Here is a 21274-nt window from a genome sequence, read left to right on the forward strand (position 1 = left end):
ACCTTTCTTAATGTGTAGAATACATCGACTGTGCTTCTAGAATGGTATTTTTTAACAATGACCACGCCTCTTGGACATTTTTTACTTTTGTAGTTGGTCCTTTCAGTTTTTTTCTAACAATTTTCTCATTTTATCAAAGTTTCCCTTTTGAAAGTTTGAAAATTGAGAGCCTTGGATTTGCACACTGTTCCTCTTCCAGTCATTAAATCAAATTTGATCATATTATGATCACTATTGCCAAGCGGCCCCACCACCGTTACCTCTCTCACCAGGTCCTGTGCTCCACTGAGAATTAGATCTAAAATTCCTTCCTCTCTCATCGGTTCCTGAACCAATTGCTCCATAAAGCTATCATTTATTCCATCCAGGAACATTATCTCTTTAGCGTGTCCCGATGATACATTTACCCAGTCAATATGCCCAAACACCTTTAAAAAGAGACTCAAAACTTGGCTGTTTGAACAAGCTTTTCATACCACCTAAGAGACTACCTTTGACTAGCTTTCCATCTCTATAGTTGATCATTAATACTGATGCACCTCGCACCTTTACCCCAAGTTTATCCAGTATGCTTTAAGACCCTGAGCCAGGATTAGCCTTGGCTCCATGTAAATAATCGTTTATTCTATTTCTTCAGCTATTCTTATCCCCTGTTCCGTTGATCCATGTTAATTCCCTTGTTTAATGTATTCACATTCTTACATGCTTGTTACTGTTATAATATAAACCGAAGTGATATGTAATTTTGCTACATGAACTCCGGTATATAAAAATGTTAAATAAATAAATAAACAAATAAATAAATAAATAAATATTGGGGTAATTAAAGTCTCCCATTATTACTGCACTACCAATTTGGTTAGCTTCCCTAATTTATCTTACCATTTCACTGTCCGTCTCCCCATCTTGACCAGGTGGACGGTAGTATACCCCTATCACTATAGTCTTCCCCGATAAACAAGGGATATCTACCCATAAAGATTCAATTTTGTATTTAGTCTCATGCAGGATGTTTATCCTGTTGGACTCTATGCCATCCCGGACATAAAGCGCCACACCTCCTCCCGGGTGCTCCTCTCTGTCATTGCGATATAATTTGTACCCCGGTATAGCACTGTCCCATTGGTTACTGTTTAAAACCCAATTACTTAAACGGCTTTCACCACATCCTCCAGGAATGAATTCCAGAGTGTAATTATGCACTGAGTAAAAAAATATTTTCTTCTATTTAAAATAAATGTACACCTAGTAACTTCACTGAATGTCCCCAGTCATAGTTTTTGAAAGAGTAAATAATACGGATGTGCAAGTGTAAAAAATTTGTTTTGTTTTTTGTTTTGTTTTCTAGAGGTTTTTTCCCCACTAATTTTGATTTGTTTATTGTTTGATTTGTTTCTTTCTTTTCAAAAACTATGAATAAAACATTACAAAACCCCCCCAAAATGAACGAAAAAGGACATGGGGCCTCCCAAGACCTTCCAACCCCACCATTTATCCCTCCCACCTGAAAAATTACTAGGGCAGGTAGATCCCCCTGGCCCCCATTTAACTGGTGCAGTATGGATCTGCTGGTGAGGCCTAGGCCTAGGCTGATGCCTCAGCTTTGTGTAGGTCGAGGCCGTGGTAGGTCGCCACAACCTCTAAGCAAGACTGAGGTTTGGAGACCTGGTCCCACTACCTCAGCTTAGGCCCAACACTAGACCCTAAGCTGGATACCGGGGCCTCGGCCTCAGCTAAAGATTGAATCCAGGCCCAATGTCAGTGCCCTGTGCTGGTACCCAGTTCTGGACTGGGTACCAGCACAGGGCTGGTACCCAGGCCAGAACCTGGGTACCAGCCCTGTGCTGGAGCCCAGTCCAAGAGCTGGGACATGATGCCTAGGCCTCATCCCTGAACCAGGCCCAATTCCAGTTCCCGGCCCAGAGGCCAGGTCCTGATGCCAGGGCCTCAGCCTAAGCTGGAACCTGGACCCAGATCAGACACCGGGACCCAGTCTGGAGGCAGGATCCTGATGACTGGGCCCAGATCCAGGCCCAATACCAAAGCCTGCCTTGGAGGTCAAGTCTTAATAACTGGTCTCAACCTATGGTCAAGCCAAGGCCTCAGAGGTACTCTTCTAAGGTTTTCTTCCTTCTTCTTTCTTCTGATGATGCTGTCCATTGGGCTCACATTGGAGTAAATTAACTTCAGTGCTTCCTCCTCCTAAGAGGGTGCCATTTTGCTGTATATCATTGCTGTACAGCAAAATAGTGGCCTTCATTGGGGAGGATGTGCTAGAGTTAATTAACTCTGGTGCAACCCTATTGGATGTTGTCATTAGATGAAAGAAGATAGATGACCTAAGAAGAGCACCTCTAAGGTCTGGGCTTGATCCTAGGTTGAGGCCCAGGTGTCGGGTCCTGGACTCCAGTCCAGGCTCTGGCATTAGGATCCCATCTCCAGGCTGGGCCTCAGCTTTGGGCCTGGACCCAGACTCTGGCCTATGTAAATGCCCTAGCATCGGGACCCAGCCTCGGTACAAGCCCCAACATTGGGCCTAGGTCTGGGCTCTAGCCTAGGCTGCCTTAGTGTTGGGACTTGACGGCTAGGCCTTGGCATCGAGCATGGGCTGAAGCTCAGATGTGGGGGCCTGGCCTCCAGACCAGGGCCCATCACTGGGTCTGGGTACAGACTCCAGCCTAGGCTGAGGCCGAGGCCCAGGCATCAGGACCTGGTCTCTGGTCTGGTCCTCAGCAATGGGCCTGGGCCCGGACTCCGACCTAGGCTGAGGTCCTGGCATTGGGACCCAGCCAGGCCATTCTTCGGATACCCGATGGATCAGATAAGTAATTTTTCGGGGGTTCTGGGTTTTTGTTCGGATCTCGGATCGGCCCGGGCCTAGGCTGTGACCCTGGCATCACACTTGGGCCTAGGCCATGACCTATGCTTTGAACTTCTACTTTTTAAAATATTTATAAATGTGTCGCTACCTTTATAAATGTGGCGCTACCTTTGCCCTGTCATATGACAGGGCAAAGGTAGCGCCGGCGCCATTTCTACAACGCACCGCAGGCCCGAGAGTAAAAGATCACACCGGGACCCCCGCTCTGGACCCCAGGTAATTTAAGGCATTTTGGGGGGGTTCGGGAGGGTGGGGGATTTATTTTAAAGGGTCGGGGTGGGTTTTAGGGATGTTTTAGTGTGCCGGTTTTCCCGCCCTCCCCTGATTTACGATTTACACGATATTTACAAAAACAAAACCGCGACGATCCGATTCCCTCCCCCCCCAGCCGAAATCGATCGTTAAGACGATCGATCACACGATTCACATCTCTAATGCGCGCGCAAGCACGTGCATGTTATAAAATCATGGGTTGGCGCACACTAGTGCATCTTGCACACACCAATGCCCACAGCTTTCCCCTGTTCCCTCCGAAATCAGAGCGGCCTGTGAGGGAACTTCCCTTCCCCCTAAACTAACCTTCCTACTCCTTCCCCTAACCTATCCTCCCCCTAGCCCTCTCCTAATCCCCCCAAAATTTAAATTTACCTGCTGCACCTGCCTTGGGGCAGGCGCAGGTTGCGTGCACCTGCCCCGCCTCCAGACCACCCCTTTTGTAAAGCCCCGGGACTTAGACGCGTCCTGGGGCTTTACGTATGTCGCCGTGCCTTTATAAAATAGGCCCGGCATGCATAGGGCTTTTAAAATACGGCCCTTAATGTGGACAAGTGATGCATTTAGGGAAGAGCAACTGAAATGCAAGGTTCCACATTAGGAATCACCACCCAGGAAAAGGATCTAGGCTTCTGCTTGGTGTGCAGCAGAAGCCATAAAAGCAAATAGAATGCTAGGAATTATTAGGAAAGGCAAGGGGAATAAAACTGAGAATATCATAATGCCTCTGTAGTTTTCTGTGGTGTGACAGCACTTTGAGTATTGTGTGCAGTTCTGGTCACTGCATGTCAAAAATGACATTGTGGAAATTGAAATGTTACAGAGAAGGCTATCAAAATTAAAGGGGATGGAACAATTCCTCTATTAAAAAAGGTTTGAGGTTTGGGCTTTTCAGTTTGTAGATGAAATGACTGAGGGGTGATAGGATAGTCTATAAAATAATGAGTGGAATGGAAAAGGTAAACGTGAATCAGTGGTTTTCTAGGGAAATGTACGTGTTTTAAATTCATTTGCAAAATGCCACAAATAAGGGTCAATTTATTTCATTCAGGGGTCCATGAAACAAGTCGAGGGGCCCCCCAAATTAAATTAATTTTATTTGTTTAGTTCATTTAAAACTTCTGTCGGGTCTAGGCCTAACTAACTCTGCTGCATTCATCCCAGAGGATGGTGTCAGTTTACAAAGAAAGAAGATGACGCCATCATCACTGTTGCAAGGCCCGGGCTTTAGGCTGAAGCTCCAGCATTGGAACCCATCCTCCGGGCTGGGACCCAGAGTTGGGCCTGGGTCTGGGTTGAGGCCCAGGCATCAGGACCTGGCCTCCAGGTTGGGCCACAGTATTGGGCCTTGGCCCAGGCTCCAGTCTAGGCTGAGGCCTAGGCATTGGGACCCAGCCTCCAGACCTTGAGGCAAAACAAATATAGGCCTGGGGAGGCTGCAAGGCAAAAGAGGCTAGGGCAAGGATCCAAGGGTGACTCATTGCGGAAGCATCTTGGATTGACAAGGCAGGTTTATGTAGGGCTAGAGTCTGGGTGTGGTGTAGGCAGGAAGGAGAAGCTTGACCAGCCTGGAGAGTATGATCTTCAAGGTCCCCTAGTAGAAGGGAGGCTGCAAGGCAGGCTGAGTCTTGAAACCAGGGATGAGATTGTGAGCAAAGTTCAGAGAAGATCTCACTAGAGGCCTCTGCTGGTAGGGAGGTGTTCTTGTCAGGGTATGGTGAGGCTGAATAGAGCTGAAATCAAAAGAGTATTTTGATTTGTATTTTTTAGATTTCAGAATGTGAAAAAAGTACAAGGATATAAAGGTTTTTATATGGCACTATACATGGGCTGCTGAAAATTATCTTTTAAAAAAGCTACTTTCAAAGACATTTACATCAGCAAATAGCATTTTACCCATGTAAATCAACCATCTAAAATTTGCCCTCTCTCAATCTACTTCATGTACTTTTAGCCACATTAGATCAGTGAGGGCAAGTAAGTACACATGTAGGTTGAATTTTCAACTCTGAACTCATATTTTAGCAAAATTTCACCTGCATAAAAAGCCGATGCAAATATTTGCAGATGCATCATATCCATTGTACATTTCAAAATGAAAATATACTTATGCACTTTTGCTTTGAAATTTGTTGCAAAGTTTGCAGGTTAAAAGAAAGCAGAAGATTTTGTCCCCATGTGGACAGTTTGAAAATTGTTCCCTAGAAAGATATGCAATTGTGAGAATAAATGTCAGGAACAAATCGAGCAACTATGAGTTTGATTTTTGCAGAAGTAATCTGATGCTTCAACTGTGCAGTGTGCATGAGAGAGAGAGTTTCTGCCTTACAGCTTAGAATGTAATTGGATAAAGCAACAGCTAGTTATCACAAAAAAAACCTAAGGGAAATAAGACTAAGAGGCTTCAGTTTGTAACAAGATTTAACCACCAACATCATTTTAAAGCAGTATTGGGGTATTTGAAGAGATAGTAATTGTTTTGAAGAATATAGTTGGAATATCCCCACAACTGAGTTTTAGTAGAGGCTTTAATGGATTTGTTAAAATTGCTACAATGTGGACATCACCTGTTACGGGACCGGGCCATGCCCCGGTCCCTCCTCCTACCTCAGGGCCGGCCCGGCCCGCGCGGACTCATCTTCGGCCATCCAGGCCCGACATGGCTGCCGCCGCGGCTCTCCCTTCGCGAGGGAGACGCCGCCAACCTGATGCGCTGGGCCCCGCCCCCTAGGCACGCGTGCGCACGGGGGCTCAGCTCTTAAAGGGGCCAGCGCAGGAAATCTAGAGGACGGCCTCCGGATGACGCCAGATGCTGCAAGGTAATTAAACCCTGCAGCTGGGACAAGTCCCTACCTTGCAACGAGGTTCCTCTGCCTTAGAGTCTCAAGTTTCTGCTTGACCTGCATCTTCACTCTTCTGATTCCTGGCTTCTGACCCCGGCTCCATTCATGACTCCATTTCAGCTTGACCCTTGGCTTTTGACTCGGTCTTCTGATTCCTGGCTTCCGACCCTGCTCCGTCCCATGACTCTGTCTTCTGCTTCCACCCCTGGCTTTGGTTTGGATCTCCGACTTCTGCCTTCTGACCCGGCTTCATTCCTGGACTCCGAATTCGGCTTCTTCCACCGCCTCAGGTATCCGGTACTCGCTGGCCCAGAGGATTCTCCTAAGTCCCAGCGGCTCGGGCTCTCATGGGCTCCTCCCGGGGGAGCCACGGGCTTCCGAGGATGAAGACTCTTCCGGCTTCCTGGGTCCAGCCGTCCTCACCATCCACCTCTTCAGCCACTGTTCGGATCCTTGGTCAAATAGGGTCCCGCCTAAGTCCAAGAGGCCCGGGTACCTACGGGCTCCTCCTGGGGGGACCTCGGGCTTCCAGTGGTGAAGTCTCCTCCAGAGTCTCTTCAGCGCCGCCTCCTGGCTGTGACGCCTCCTGTGGGTTCCCACAGTATAACATCTACTGTCTCAGCCGGCCCAAGGGTCCACGACCATAACAGTTTGCAAGGCCATGGTACCAGCGGATCTTGCAGGCTTGAAGGCCATCCCGGGTATTGCACAGAGGCTGCAACAGCAGCAAACTTGCCTCGACTCTCCCTGATGGCAATGGTGCAGGGACTAGCTGCTCGCGTTGGCAGAGCCACTGCTTCCAGTTCCCCGGTACCTGGAGCTGAAACCAAGACTGGATCAATGGCACCCATACAGATGCCAGCACCCTCGCGGTTTTCAGGGGACACGAAGCTTTGCCGAGGGTTCCTGAACCAGTACTATATTTGATTCGATCTCCTTCCAGCTCAGTTCCCGATGGACCGGGTCAAGATGAGTTACATTATCTCCCTGCTGGAAGGGAGACCCCTGGCGTGGGCCTCCAACCTGTGGGAGCGTCAAGACTCCCGCCTGGCAATCTAGTACAGTTTGTCACCGCCTTTCGGCGGGTCTTCGATGAAGCCTCCCGCAGACCCACTGCCACATCTGAACTGCTCCAGCTGCACCAGGGTAACCGGCCTTTGGCTGAACATTCCATAGAAACATAGAAACATAGAAATGACGGCAGAAGAAGACCAAATGGCCCATCCAGTCTGCCCAGCAAGCTACGCACTTTATCCACTTTTTTCCCCTTTTTTTCTCTCCCACCTGTTACTATTGGCTTCCAGTACCCTCCAGCCCTAATTCCCCTCCACCCCACCACCAATTTAGAGAGCAGCGCCGTATCTGCATCCAAGTGAACGTCCAGCTCAATTAGGGGTAGCAACTGCTGCAACAAGCAGGCCACACACTTACCCCATACTCTTACCCACCCCTGTTTTTATTTTTTTGGTTTGTTTTTTTTGTTTTTTGGGGTTTTTTTGGAGATAGCAGCCCTCCATCCTTCTGCTCCGTGAAAGTGGAACACCAACTACTGGCCACTGGCATCCCGCTCTGTGAATGCCTCTGTGGCTACTGCCGCTCCATGCAGTGTTTGAATGCCTCTGTGGCAACTGCCGCTCGGTGCAGTGTTTGAATGCCTCTGTGGCTACTGCCGCTCCGTGCAGTGTTTGAATGCCTCTGTGGCTACTGCCGCTCCGTGCAGTGTTTTGCTGCCTCCTCTTTATTCACGCCCTCTAGACTTGATGGATCCACAGTGTTTATCCCACGCCCCTTTGAAGTCGTTCACAGTTTTAGACTTTACCACTTCCTCCGGAAGGGCATTCCAGGCATCCACCACCCTTTCCGTGAAGAAATACTTCCTGACATTGGTTCTTAGTCTTCCTCCCTGGAGCCTCAGCTCGTGACCTCTGGTTCTGCTGATTTTTTTCTGACGGAAAAGGTTTGTCGTTGTCTTTGGATCATTAAAGTTTTTCAAGTATCTGAAAGTCTGAATCATATCACCCCTGCTCCTCCTTTCCTCCAGGGAGTACATATTTAGATTCTTCAATCTCTCCTCGCATGTCATCCGATGAAGACCCTCCACCTTCCTGGTCGCCCTTCTCTGTACCGCCTCCATCTTGTCCTTGTCTCTTTGTAGATACGGTCTCCAGAACTGAACACAGTACTCCAGGTGAGGCCTCACCAAGGACCTGTACAAGGGGATAATCACTTCCCTTTTCTTACTCGATATTCCTCTCTCTATGCAGCCCAACATTCTTCTGGCTTTTGCTATCGCCTTGTCGCATTGTTTCGCAGACTTCATATCGTTAGACACTATCACCCCAAGGTCTCTCTCCTGCTCTGTGCACATCAGCCCTTCTCCCCCCATCGAATACAGTTCATTCGGATTTCCACTCCCCATATGCATGACTCTGCACTTCTTGGCATTGAATCTCAGCTGCCATATCTTCGACCACTCTTCCAGCTTCCTTAAATCCCGTCTCATTCTCTCCACTCCTTCCAGCGTGTCCACTCTGTTGCAGATCTTAGTGTCATCCGCAAAAAGACAAACTTTACCTTCTATCCCGTCTGCAATGTCGCTCACAAATATATTGAACAGGACCGGTCCCAACACCGATCCTTGTGGTACACCACTTAAAACCTCCCTCTCTTCAGAGAGAGCTCCATTTACCATCACACATTGTCTTCTGTCCGTCAACCAGTTTGCAATCCAGGTCACCACCTCAGCACTCACTCCTAAGCTTCTCATTTTATTCACCAGTCTCCTGTGCGGGACCGTATCAAAAGCTTTGCTGAAATCCAAGTAGATGACATCGAGTGCTCTTCCTCGATCCAATTCCTTGGTTACCCAGTCAAAATAGTCAATCAGATTTGTCTGACAAGATCTTCCCCTGGTGAATCCATGCTGCCTCTGGTCCAGCAATTCTCCCGACTGTAGATAGTTCACTATTCTCTCTTTCAACAGTGACTCCATTACTTTTCCCACCACCGAGGTGAGGCTAACCGGTCTGTAGTTACCAGCCTCCTCTCTGTTCCCACTCTTGTGAAGCGGAACCACCACAGCTATTCTCCAATCACTCGGCACCACTCCCGTTTCAAGGGATCTATTGAACAGGTCACACAGCGGACCCGCCAGCACATCTCTGAGCTCCCTCAGTATCCTGGGATGAACCTCATCAGGTCCCATGGCTTTGTCTACTTTCAGTTTCCCCAGCTCTTCCCATACATTTTCTTCTGTAAATGGAGTTACATCTACTCCCCTCCCCTCCAGTATCTTGTTAACTAGGGACGGTCCTTCTCCAGGGTCCTCTTTAGTGAACACAGAACAGAAGTATTCGTTTAATATTTCTGCCATTTCTTCGTCTCTCTCCACACATTGATCCTTTCCACCTTTCCTTTCCTTTCCACCTTTCCTATTCCTGTCATTGTTCCTGTTCCTGCTTGTTCCTTCATCTGCTCCTTGGACTGATTCCCTGGTATTGACCCCTGCTTTGTCTGGACTACACTTGGAATGATTCTCTGGTATTGACCCCTGCTTTGTCTGGACCTCACTTGATCTCCTTGCTCTGACCTCAGCTCTACTTCCGGTACTGGGCCTTCCGGCTGCCTGTCCTGGCTCCAGCTTGCCTTGGACTCTTCTTTGGTATTCCACGGACCTTTACATGGACGCCACCTGCTCTCTCTGTTCCTGTTGGCATCTGAGTCTCTGGAATCCTGCCTCATCCAGCCCGTCCTCAGCCCTCCAATACCTCTGCTGGTTCCTGGAGTACCCTTGTCTACACCAACTGGGAGTCATCACACAGAGGCCCACCTAAGTCCAGCCATAGATTTCCAGACTCTTGCCGCCGAGTTGAACTGGGGAAGTGACAGCCTGCACAGCATCTTCTTGGAAAGTCTCTTCCCAAGACTTCAGGATGAGTTGGCAGCCAGAGACTTCCCAGACGACTTGAATGACCTCATTGATCTGGCGGGCCATGTGGACCGCGGGATCCAACGCCGGTTCCAGGAGAGGAGGTCTGGTCCCAGACCCGGGATCTCCGGAACTACACCTTCTCACAATGGGCACTCCCCGCAGGGCAAGCCCTATGGGTCCCCACCGTCAGGAGAAGGAGAAGGCTAGGAGACGGAGGCCAACTGGAGCTTTGCCAATACCAGCCCACATTTCCCTTAGGTTAAGCTCTTGGGTGCCGAGGCCGGCTGGACTTAGGTGGGCCTCTGTGTGATGACTCCCAGTTGGTGTAGACAAGGGTACTCCAGGAACCAGCAGAGGTATTGGAGGGCTGAGGACGGGCTGGATGAGGCAGGATTCCAGAGACTCAGATGCCAACAGGAACAGAGAGAGCAGGTGGCGTCCAGGTAAAGGTCTGTGGAATACCAAAGAAGAGTCCAAGGCAAGCTGGAGCCAGGACAGGCAGCTGGAAGGCCCAGTACCGGAAGTAGAGCTGAGGTCAGAGCCAGGAGATCAAGTGTAGTCCAGACAAAGCAGGGGTCAATACCAGAGAATCATTCCAAGTGTAGTCCAGACAAAGCAGGGGTCAATACCAGGGAATCAGTCCAAGGAGCAGATGAAGGAACAAACAGGAACAATGACAGGAATAGGAACCAGGAACGAGCAACAAGCACACAAGCAATCGTGGAGACCTGTTGCCAAGGCAGGAAACAAGTGACTGGGCCCTGCCTAAAATACAGAGACCCAGCTATGTCATCATCCGGGGCCGTGGGATTCTTTCCCGCTGTGGCCCTTTTAAGAGTGAGTGAGTCACGCGCGCGTTCCTAAGCCAGGGCCCAGAGGAAGCAGGGTGGAGGCTTCACTCCACGACCTGCCAGGCGCAGGAAGGAACCGCACAGGAGTCAGAAGCAGCAGGAGTGACTGCAGGCACTCGGGGACGGAGGCGGCTGCCCACCGCTGCAAGTGAAGGTGAACCGGAGCTGGGGTGAGTAGGCCCGGGTGTGGGCCGACCACGGCCGGGACGCGTAACAAGTAAAATCTTCAGAAAGCATATTTTTATGTGAAATGTGTCAGGGTACTCTCTGTTTGCTGCTTCTGCTGGAAGTTGCTAAGTCAACTGCATGCCAAAAAGTTCAATATGCATGTGCTAAAAATAGTGCACTCTGCAATAAGGCCTTAACGTGCACATTAAGAAGCTCTCTTGTGCTATTTAGGGAGTCATGCAAAAATTATGACTTTTTCAGAATAAATCTAATATGCAAAACCATAGCACTGATTCCAAATAAAGTGATAGAATTGTTTGAATTCCATGGTAAAAGTTCTGCTCCCCTGAATCAATCCAAAGATTAACATTTTATGCTAATTTTAATGTAAAGTCTGATTTAAGTCACTGCACACAAAGGAGATGTTTTTCACGTTTACCTGTTCCAGAAAATCTAAAAATAGCTGGCACAGCTTTTGTTCAACCTTTCTTATAGCCTTCTGAAAACTTAAGCATGGATCAAAATTAGCTTAGGTGTTTCCAGATAAATATATAATTTATGAAAAAAATGTATGTTCTCGTGCCTACAGATCTATGATGAACTTTAATGAGGAGAGCTGATTATGCAGATGCAGTTTTAATGAGAGACCTGTCTGATATTTTCTTGAAATAGAAAGCATAGGCTAGGATAACACTGTATTTGAAGCGGACTTACAAATATTTAAAAGAAAGACTGCTCAGGACAGCAGTAACTATTAAAACCAGATGCATAGGATGAGCTACATGGAGAAGACATGAAAACATTTATGACTAAATAAATACTAAATCTGTTTACGACCAAAACAATTTTCACAATGTAAGAAACTAGGCTATGGAACTGAAAAGAGTAAATGACAACTGGACATATCCTTATTAGAAATGGAGGTCATATCTCTGAAAAGATTCAGAGGTCAGTGTACTAAAGCATGTTCCATCAGCCATTAGCACGCTTTAATCAACTTGCATTAATAGCCAGTGTTAATAGCATGCCAATGAGTTTTAGGTTAATTTACTAAATATTAAAGATAGCACATTAATGTAGACATTATTGCAAAAATCTTCATTAGTCATTACATCCCCTCAAGTTTTTTTGCTAATGGGTCATTGTTCACGTTTGTGAATTTTAATATTGTTCTATGTGCTAATAAGTAATTCCCATTGGAGGAGAGGAGTAGCCTAGTAGTTAGAGTAAGATATGACTTGACTGCCCAACTTGACTGCCCAACCGACCGCCCACCTGACCCTCGCCCTTTCTTTTTCTCTCCCTACCCAATTGACCCTCACCCTCGCTATCCTCTCCCCCCTCCTCCCAACCTCTTTAGGTCTTCTCCTCATCTTCCCCCCCCCCATCGTTCAATTCACCCTACTGATTTTCCTGATTGCTTTATATAACGTTATTGTTAAAACTAACATGTACATTTGTATATATATCTCGTATTATCATCCCCTGCCCTATAAACCGCTACCTGTTAATGTTATTATTGTAAAGCTTGTTCTAAGTTATTATTATTATTATTATTATTATTGTAAAGCTTGTTGCTAAGTTATGTTACATTGTGAACCGAGGTGATGTTTTGCAAACGTGCCTCGGTATATAAGAAACCCTTAAATAAATAAATAAATAGAGTAGTGAGCTGCAAACCAGGAAGCCAGGATTCAAAACCCACTGACATTCATTGTGACCTTGGGCAAATCACTTCACCCTCCATTGCTTCAGGTACAAATTTAGGGCTCTATTTACCAAGCATTTTCCCCATAGAAACAAAATGGAGAAAATCTTTATTAAATAACCTCTTTACATTGTGAGCCCATTGGTGTCAGGAATATACCTCTAAAAGCAGAATATAAATTTACATAAACATTGACCTGATATGCATCTTATTAGTATATGATTTCATTTTAATGCACTCACAAGCTAATTGTTACATATTAAAATATCTATTAATGTGGGCAAATATAGTTAATTGATGTTCTGGAGGGGCAGTACATTTTTTTTTATGAAAGCTTTTGGCTAAGGTAGGACAGTTCATGATTTGATTTAGTTTCTTGCTTGGCATTGTGGTTTAAGTTTTGATTTTATATTTTGTATTGGATTGGTCATTGTCTATTTTGTGAGGAGCTTGTATATCAATATTTGTTTATAAGTTGGATGATTTGCTATTACTATATCTGTATAGGTAGAGTAGGTTGAGTGATTTTTCATAACAGTTTTTTATCATCTGTTTATTATTATTTGGTTATTATGTATTTTTGTGTTGTATTAGTTTGGTTTTTACTATATTTTATGCTTTGTTTATCATTATAACAACTTATATTTCACCTTGAGCTAATTTGGATAGTGAAAAATAAATGTATAAATAAACTGACATAAAATAGATTGTGTGTGCTAACAACACTTTTAACTTGCAATAACGCTTGTGAAATCATTAGTGCATTTTAGTACATTGACCACATAGACAGGCCAGAGGTGATCCAGGAAAAAGCTACCAAAATAGTGCAACATCAAATTCATATGAGACTTAAGGACCTATCTATCTATCTATCTACTGTATACCCGAAAGAAGGGAGATGAAGGGTTATGATAGAGACAGAGACAAATACCTCAAAGGTATAAATCATGCACAGGAAGCAAACCTTTCCTATGGAATATGATGCTGTAGAATATGGTGTGAAGATCCAGAAGGTGTGGTAGACACAGAAACCAAATCCAAAAATATTTTTTCATATAAGGGTGGTTGATGTATGGAAAAGCCTCCCAGTGGAGGTGGTAGAGACAAAGCAACAGAATTGACAGGATAAGCATAGAGGATCCTTAGTTGTGAATAAGTGAGGAGAAATCCAGAAATCAACTGAGTGTAGAATTTGAAATTTTATAAACACTGAATTTTGTATTCTGCATTTTTCACATGAAAAATTACTTTCTTTTTAGTTTATTAGTTTAGTTTACTTACAGTGCCTGTGGAAGCATTAAGCGGGGTAGGCAGTAGCCTAGGCCACAGGAAGTGGGCAAGGCATCAGAGTACACAGTAAGGGGTATATTTTCAAACCAGCGTGAGCATGTCCATGTGCGCGCGCTACCCGGCGCGGGCCATCCATGGCTCCTACCATGTGACAGGGGCCGACCAATGGCACTGATAGCCCCTGTCACACCGTAAGGGCAAAGGGTCATCGGCGCCATTTTGATTGGTGGCAGCTGATGGCCCAAGAGGGGGAGATCGCTCCCGGGACCCCACTGGACCACCAGGGACTTTCGGTAAGTCTTGGGGAGGGTCGGACAAGTCTTGGGGGGTCGGGAGGGTGGGGGGTGCAATTAATTAAATTTGAAGGGTTGGGGTGGGTTTGGAGTTTGTTTGTTTTTTAATGTGCCCTTTCTCCCCCCCCCCCCCCAAAAACGATAAAAAAACCACACAAAATTTCGTGGGGTTTTTTTATCATTTTGTCACCCCTCGAAACACGATGAAATAGAAAATATCATCTCTATTTCCTATTTCGTCGCAAATGAATGCACTTTTTTAGGCCCTAATGTGTTGCTGCACGCATCTACTAAAATCCCCTCCCACATACGCACGTGAGATGGCATTCACTCGCAAGTGTGTGTTGATATAAAATTGTGTAAGCATGTGCTCACAGATAGTGGATTTTATAAAATACGAGCATATATGCACGCAGTTTATAAAATCGGCATGTCCATGTGTGTGCACTGGCAAACTTGCGCGCGACTCTTAAAATCTACATTTAAGGTAGTGGTTCTCAATCCAGTCCTCATGATGCGCACCTAACCAGCCAGATTGTTTAGGATATCCACGATGAATATGAATGAGGTAGATCTGCATGCACTGGCTCCATTTTATGCAATAATCTCTCAGGCATATTCATTGCAGATATCTTAAAAACCAGACTGGCAAGGTACTTCCCAAGGAATGGATTGAGAACCCCTGCCCTAAGGGACTGTATTTTATGAAATTGAACATATTTTTCAAGAAACTCAATTTCTCCTTGATAATAGACGAGAGAAAAGTTGCACTATGACACAGATATCTTGTTTTTCCTATTAACAATACAAGATGAATATAAATAAATATTTATCTGTATGAGAGGCTTCTAAGAAAACTAAAAAGTCATGGGATAGGAGGCGATGTCCTTTCATGGATTATAAACTGGCTAAAAGACAGGAAACAGAGGGTAGGATTAAATGGTCAATTTTCTCAGTGGAAAAGGGTAAACAGTGGAGTGCCTCAGGGATCTGTACTTGGACCGGTGCTTTTCAATATATTTATAAATGATCTGGAAAGGAATACGAAGAGTGAGGTAATCAAATTTGCAGATGATACTAAATTATTCAGATTAGTTAAATCACAAGCAGATTGTGATAAATTGCAGGAGGACCTTGCAAAACTGGAAGATTGGGCATCCAAATGGCAGATGAAATTTAATGTGGACAAGTGCAAGGTGATAAATTAAGGAAACAATAACCCATGCTATAGTTACATGATCTTAGGTTCCATATTAGGAGCTACCACCCAGGAAAAAGATCTAGGTGTCATAATGGATAATACATTGAAATCTTTGGCTCAGTGTATCGTGGTAGTCAAAAAAGCAAACAGGAATTATTAGGAAGGGAATGGTAAATAAACATAAAATGTCATAATGCCTCTGTATCACTCCATGATAAGAGCACAACTTCAGTACTGTGCACAATTGTGGTCAGCTCATCTCAAAAAAGATTTGTTTGCAATGGAGAAGGTACAGAGAAGGGTGACCAAAATGATAAAGGGTATAGAACAGCTCCCCTATGAGGAAAAGCTAAAGAGGTTAGGGCTATTCAGCTTGGAGAAGAGACGGCTGAGGGGGAATATGATAGAGGTCTTTAAAATTATGAGAGGTCTAGGATGGGTAAATGTGAATTGGTTATTTTGTCTTTCAGATAATAGAAGGACTAGGGGGCACTCCATGAAGTTAGCAAGTAGCACATTTAATACTAATCGGAGAAAATTCTTTTTCACTCAATGCACAATTAAGCTCTGGAATTTGTTGCCAGAGAATGTGGTTAGTGCAGTTAGTGTAGTTGAGTTTAAGAAAGGTTTGGTTAAATTCTTGGAGGAGATGTCCATTAACTGTTATTAATCAAGTTGACTTAGAGAATAGCCATTGCTATTACTGGCATCAATAACATGGGATCTGCTTAGTATTTGAGCACTTGTTGGGTACTTGTCAGGTACTGGTCACTGTTGGAAACAGGATGCTAGGCTTGATGGACCTTTGGCGTGACCCAGTTTGGTAATGTATTATGTTCTTATAAGAGGTGAGAGCAGGTTCAAATCCTACTTTCAATTACTACCACTACTTGTGACCTTGGGCAAGTCATTTTGAGGTCCATATTCAAATGCAATAAAAGGTGAATTTTAAAAGCAAGACGTGCAAAACTGGGTGATGGACGCGCATCTAACACATGCGTGTGTCCAACCAATTTTATAAACCGCCCAAATACATGCACAAGTACTGATGCGTGCATATCTCACATATCTCACATATCGCCATACGGAAAATGGCGCCGGCAGGAGATCGACTGCAGGAGGTCGTTCAGCGAGGGTTCGGGACCCCCGCTGAACGACCTCCTGCAGTCGATCTGCCGGCGCCATTTTCCGTATGGAAAACGATTTGCGGCAGGAAATCGCTCCCAGACCCCCGCTGGACCCCCAGGAACTTTTGGCCAGCTTGGGGGGGCCTCCTGACCCCCACAAGACTTGCCAAAAGTCCAGCGGGGGTCTGGAACGACCTCCTGCAGTCGAATCGTGTTGGTCTATGGCCGCCGCCATTTTGCGGCGGCCATTTTGCAAAATGGCGCCGGCTGAAGACAACACGATTCAATAGTAGGAGGCCGTTTCGGACCGCCGCTCTACCCAGGGTAATTTAAGGCATGGGGGGGGGGGGTTCGGGAGGGGTGGGGTATTTAATTTAAAGGGTCGGGGGTGGGTTTTAGGGGGTTTTAGTGTGCCGGTTTTCCTGCCCTCCCCCTTCCCCCGATTTAGCTATGGACCGCCGCTGGACCCCAGGGTAATTTAAGGCATTTGGGGGGGGTTTTCGGGAGGGTGGGGGATTTAATTTAAAGGGTCGGGGGTGGGTTTTAGGGGGTTTTAGTGTGCCGGTTTTCCTGCCCTCCCCCTTCCCCTGATTTACAATTTTTTGACGATAAATCGGGGGAATTGGTATTGTATCGTGGCCCTAACGGTTTTTGATGATTGAAAATATATCGGACAATATTTTAAATCGTCAAAAAACGATTCACATCCCTAACGCCTGCCCAAAGGCTGGTGTTAATTTCTGCCGGCGCCGGGGAAGTGTACAGAAAAGCAGAAAAAACTGCTTTTCTGTACACCCTCTGACTTAATATCATAGCGATATTAAGTCGGAGGCCCCCAAAATAAAAAAAAAAATAAATAAAAAATAAAAAATGTAAAATCAGCCTGCGGGTCGGAAGACGGAAGCTCAATTATGCCGGCGTCCATTTTCTGAACCCGTGGCTGTCAGCGGGTTTCAGAACCAAAGCCGGCAAAATTGAGCGTTGGCTGTCAAACCTGCTGACAGCTGCCGCTCCTGTCAAAAAGGAGGCGCTAGGGGAGACCTATTGTCCCTAGCGCCTCTTTTTACCGCAGGCCCTAATTTGCATAGGCCACCCTCCTGAATTGTGTGCCCAAGAGAGTGGTCTGTGCGCGCGCCGGGAGAACGGGTGCTCGCCGGCTCTCCCGAGCGTTTTTCTGTATCGGCCTGATAGTTGCTTCTTCTATGGATGCGGTGTAAGTCTGAATAAAACTACTGTATTTCGAGGAATCTATGAAGTGCTTGAAGGGTCTTGGTTAACTGGGGGGGGGGGGGTGCAGGTTAAAGAACCAGGGGGTCTTGAGGACCTAGCTATAGATTGGGCAAACTGGTGGACAAACTGGTGAAACTGGTCATGCCCTGGATGTGCACCTGTTATAAAATTCCCTCACTTGTGCATCTCAAAGCCAACATTTCCCTACTGTGCACATACAGTTTTAAAACTGGGAGCACACATACACATACCTGGCCTTTTTTATAAATTGTGCGCTTTACTCGAAAGATGTAAAATAGCAGTGCACGTGGCCATGTGCCCAAGTACACATGTTTATGGGCATCCTGGTGCCATTTTTAAAATTACCGTCTTAGCCAGCTAACTCAGAAGAGAGAGAACCTATCTACAAGGCCCTCATACTAGTTAAGTATTTATATTATAGGAGGGCCATCTGATAGGTCGAGGTGAGGTATTAGTGGTGGTATAGGGTTTAGGGGCTAGGTTCGCATGAGGTGTGAGACATACAAACAGCAAAGTACACCTTGGTGAAGATTTGGCGTCATTTGGAGTGAGGAAAGGCTCAAAAAGATGAAATTTCTACTATGTTCTCTCACCCTAGCTTGATGGACTCAATAACAAGGTACCATCATGGGTGAGAGAACATGGTACAATTTTATTAATTCCCGCCATTACTCCTCCCCAATCCCGCCCACCCCAAACATTTGCATTCGCACTGTGTGGTACAGCTTTTTTCACATGCGATAATGCCATAATGCACTTTCATGTATGACCCCCTAACTTTGCTATCCCGACTGTGTCTAAATATTTACTTATTCATTATTTAGTATTATGATGAATCAATCGCCTTTTTGAAAGGGACTTCGCCAAATGTGGAATACAGCAATGTTATGTTTGGCTAGTCACGGGACAGCTCTGCAACCGGCCACAATCAGCCCTGGGACCCGCCAGCATGTTGCTGCTCCTTGCAGTGGCAGGAACATGATGACTCTGGTTCCCCCATAGGCGTGTGTACCGCATGCACCTCTGAGGGCATCATTGCCTGATGATATCATGTGTCTGGATATTTAAACCTCAACTGCACAACAAATGATGTCTCACAACAAGTCTTCCTACCCCCTGGTAGTGCGTGTTGCTAGTTCCTCTTTGCCTCATCAGTCCAGCTTGCCTTGCCTCATCTCTTCAGCCTGCTCTTCCTCAGCTTGCCCAGCACTGCCTTGTCTCTCTAGCCTGTCATTCCTTATCAGATCCACCCCTGCCTGCCTTCCATCCCGCCCTGCTATGTCAGTCCCTCTTGCCTCTTCCCTGTTTTCATTACAAACTGACCTCTGGATCTGACCCCTTAGCTGGACACTTCTTGCTTGCCGCCTGCCTCAGATGCTTGCCTGGCCCTAAACTGTTGCTGTCACTGTTTCTCTGAGAGACCCTCGCTTAAGTCCTGCCAACCCCCAGAACTCAAGGGCTCATTCTGTGGGGAAAGGGGCTGGTAAAGGTGAAGCCCTAGACCAGTCTCCCTCCAGAGAACCTCTGCCAGCTGTCGGTGTGGGCCTATGGGAATCACCCCATTGGCTGCATCAAGCACACCACAGCAGCAATAGTCCACCCTTGTTACAAGAAAATTATACTGGCATGATGGCAGATAGTGATGTGCATTTGTTTTGAATGAATGCGCAATCCGCAACATATAGGTCCCTATTTGTTGCATTCGAGGGGTTCCGAAACGTATGGCGAACTCCCACGAATGCAACGTATCACTAATGAATAAAACTCCCACCCTCCTGACCCCCCCAAGACTTGCCAAAAGTCCCTGGTGAACCAGCGGGGGTCCTGGAGCGATCTCCTGCACTCGGGCCATCGGCTGCCGGTATTCAAAATGGCGCCGATAGCCTTTGATCTTACTTTGTCACAGGGGCTACCAGTGCCATTGGTCGGCCCCTGTCACATGGTAGGAGCAATGGATGGCCGGTGCCATCTTGTGCTACCAGGTGACAGGGGCCCTGTGTCATAGTAAGGGCAAAGGCTGTCGGCACCATTTTGAATACTGGCAGCCGATGGCCCGAGTGCAAGAGATCGCTCCAGGACCCCCGCTGGACCACCAGGAACTTTTGGCAAGTCTTGGGGGGCTCAGGAGGGTGGGGGGTTGTAGTTAATTAAATTTAAAGGGTTTGGATGAGGGTTTTTTTAACTTTAATGGGAAACGAATACCATATGTAACTAATGGACGAATTGGGGTCCCCCAAAAACGGATGAAACAGATTTGGGTCCCAATGAATATGAATACCGAATCGAACGTATCCGTCCCTGCTGCACATCCCTAATGGCAGATATAGAACAATATGGCCCACTCAGTCTACCAGCAGCAATCTGTCTAATTTGGGTAAATGTATACTGTATATAAATTCCCATATGGAACCCAACATCCAATCCCCCTTCCTGGTATTGCCCTCACCCAACCATTCAAAGAGCATATCTTGCCTTTTAGGGTTCTATTTGATGGTCTGTGCAGGTTACCCCCAATGCTTTCTCAAAGATTTAATGGGTTCATACCACTGCTGTTTTGGGTTTTAACTGCTACGCCAATGCAGGTTACCTCATGCTTTCTAGAAAGCACAATCTAGTCAGCAACTGCTGATTTGGGCTATCATTGCTATTCTGTGTAGGTTCCTCAGTGCTTCAGTTCCACCCTCTTGCCACTAGGGATCCTTTGTGCTTATCCAATACTGATTTGAATTCCATTAGTTTTAGAACTTCTTTTCCATTGAAAAAGGTTTACTTCTTGTGCATTATTAAGTTATTTCAGGTATTAAAATGTCTGTATCAATTCCTTCCATCTCTTGTCTCCACTAGAGTATAAGCATTTAGATGCTCAAGTCTCATCTCATATGACTTCTGATGCAGACCCCATACAATTATGGCTGCTTTTCATTGGGCCATCTCTAGCCTTTCTACATCCTTTCTTAGGTAAGAACTCCAAAACTGAACACAATACTCTTGGTGAGGTCTCACCAATGACCTGTAAGAGGTGTTATCACTTCCTTTTTTCTACTGGTTATGCTCTCACTATGCAACTCAGTATCCCTCTGCTTCTGGCAACCGCCTTATCACATTGGTTTGCTAGCTTGAGATCATCAGATATTATTATCCAAGATCTCTCTCTTGGTTAGTTCACATTAAGTCTTCACCACACTGCTCCCATAGATTTATGTATCTCAAATGCATGACTCTGCACTTTTAGGCATTTAATATTGCCAAGCATTCAATCACTCTTCAAGCTTTCTTAGATCATTTCTCATTCTGTCTGCTCCTTCAAGGTTGTCCACTCTATTGTAGATCTTTGTGTCATCCACAAAAAGGCAAACTTTTGCCTCTAACTCCTCTGCTATATCACTCACAAAGATATTGAACAAAACTGGTCCCAGAACCAATCTTTGAGGTATTTCACTACAACTTTCTCTCCTCA

This window comes from Rhinatrema bivittatum, chromosome 2, assembly GCF_901001135.1.
Source record: "Rhinatrema bivittatum chromosome 2, aRhiBiv1.1, whole genome shotgun sequence".
In the NCBI taxonomy this organism is placed as follows: domain Eukaryota; kingdom Metazoa; phylum Chordata; class Amphibia; order Gymnophiona; family Rhinatrematidae; genus Rhinatrema; species Rhinatrema bivittatum.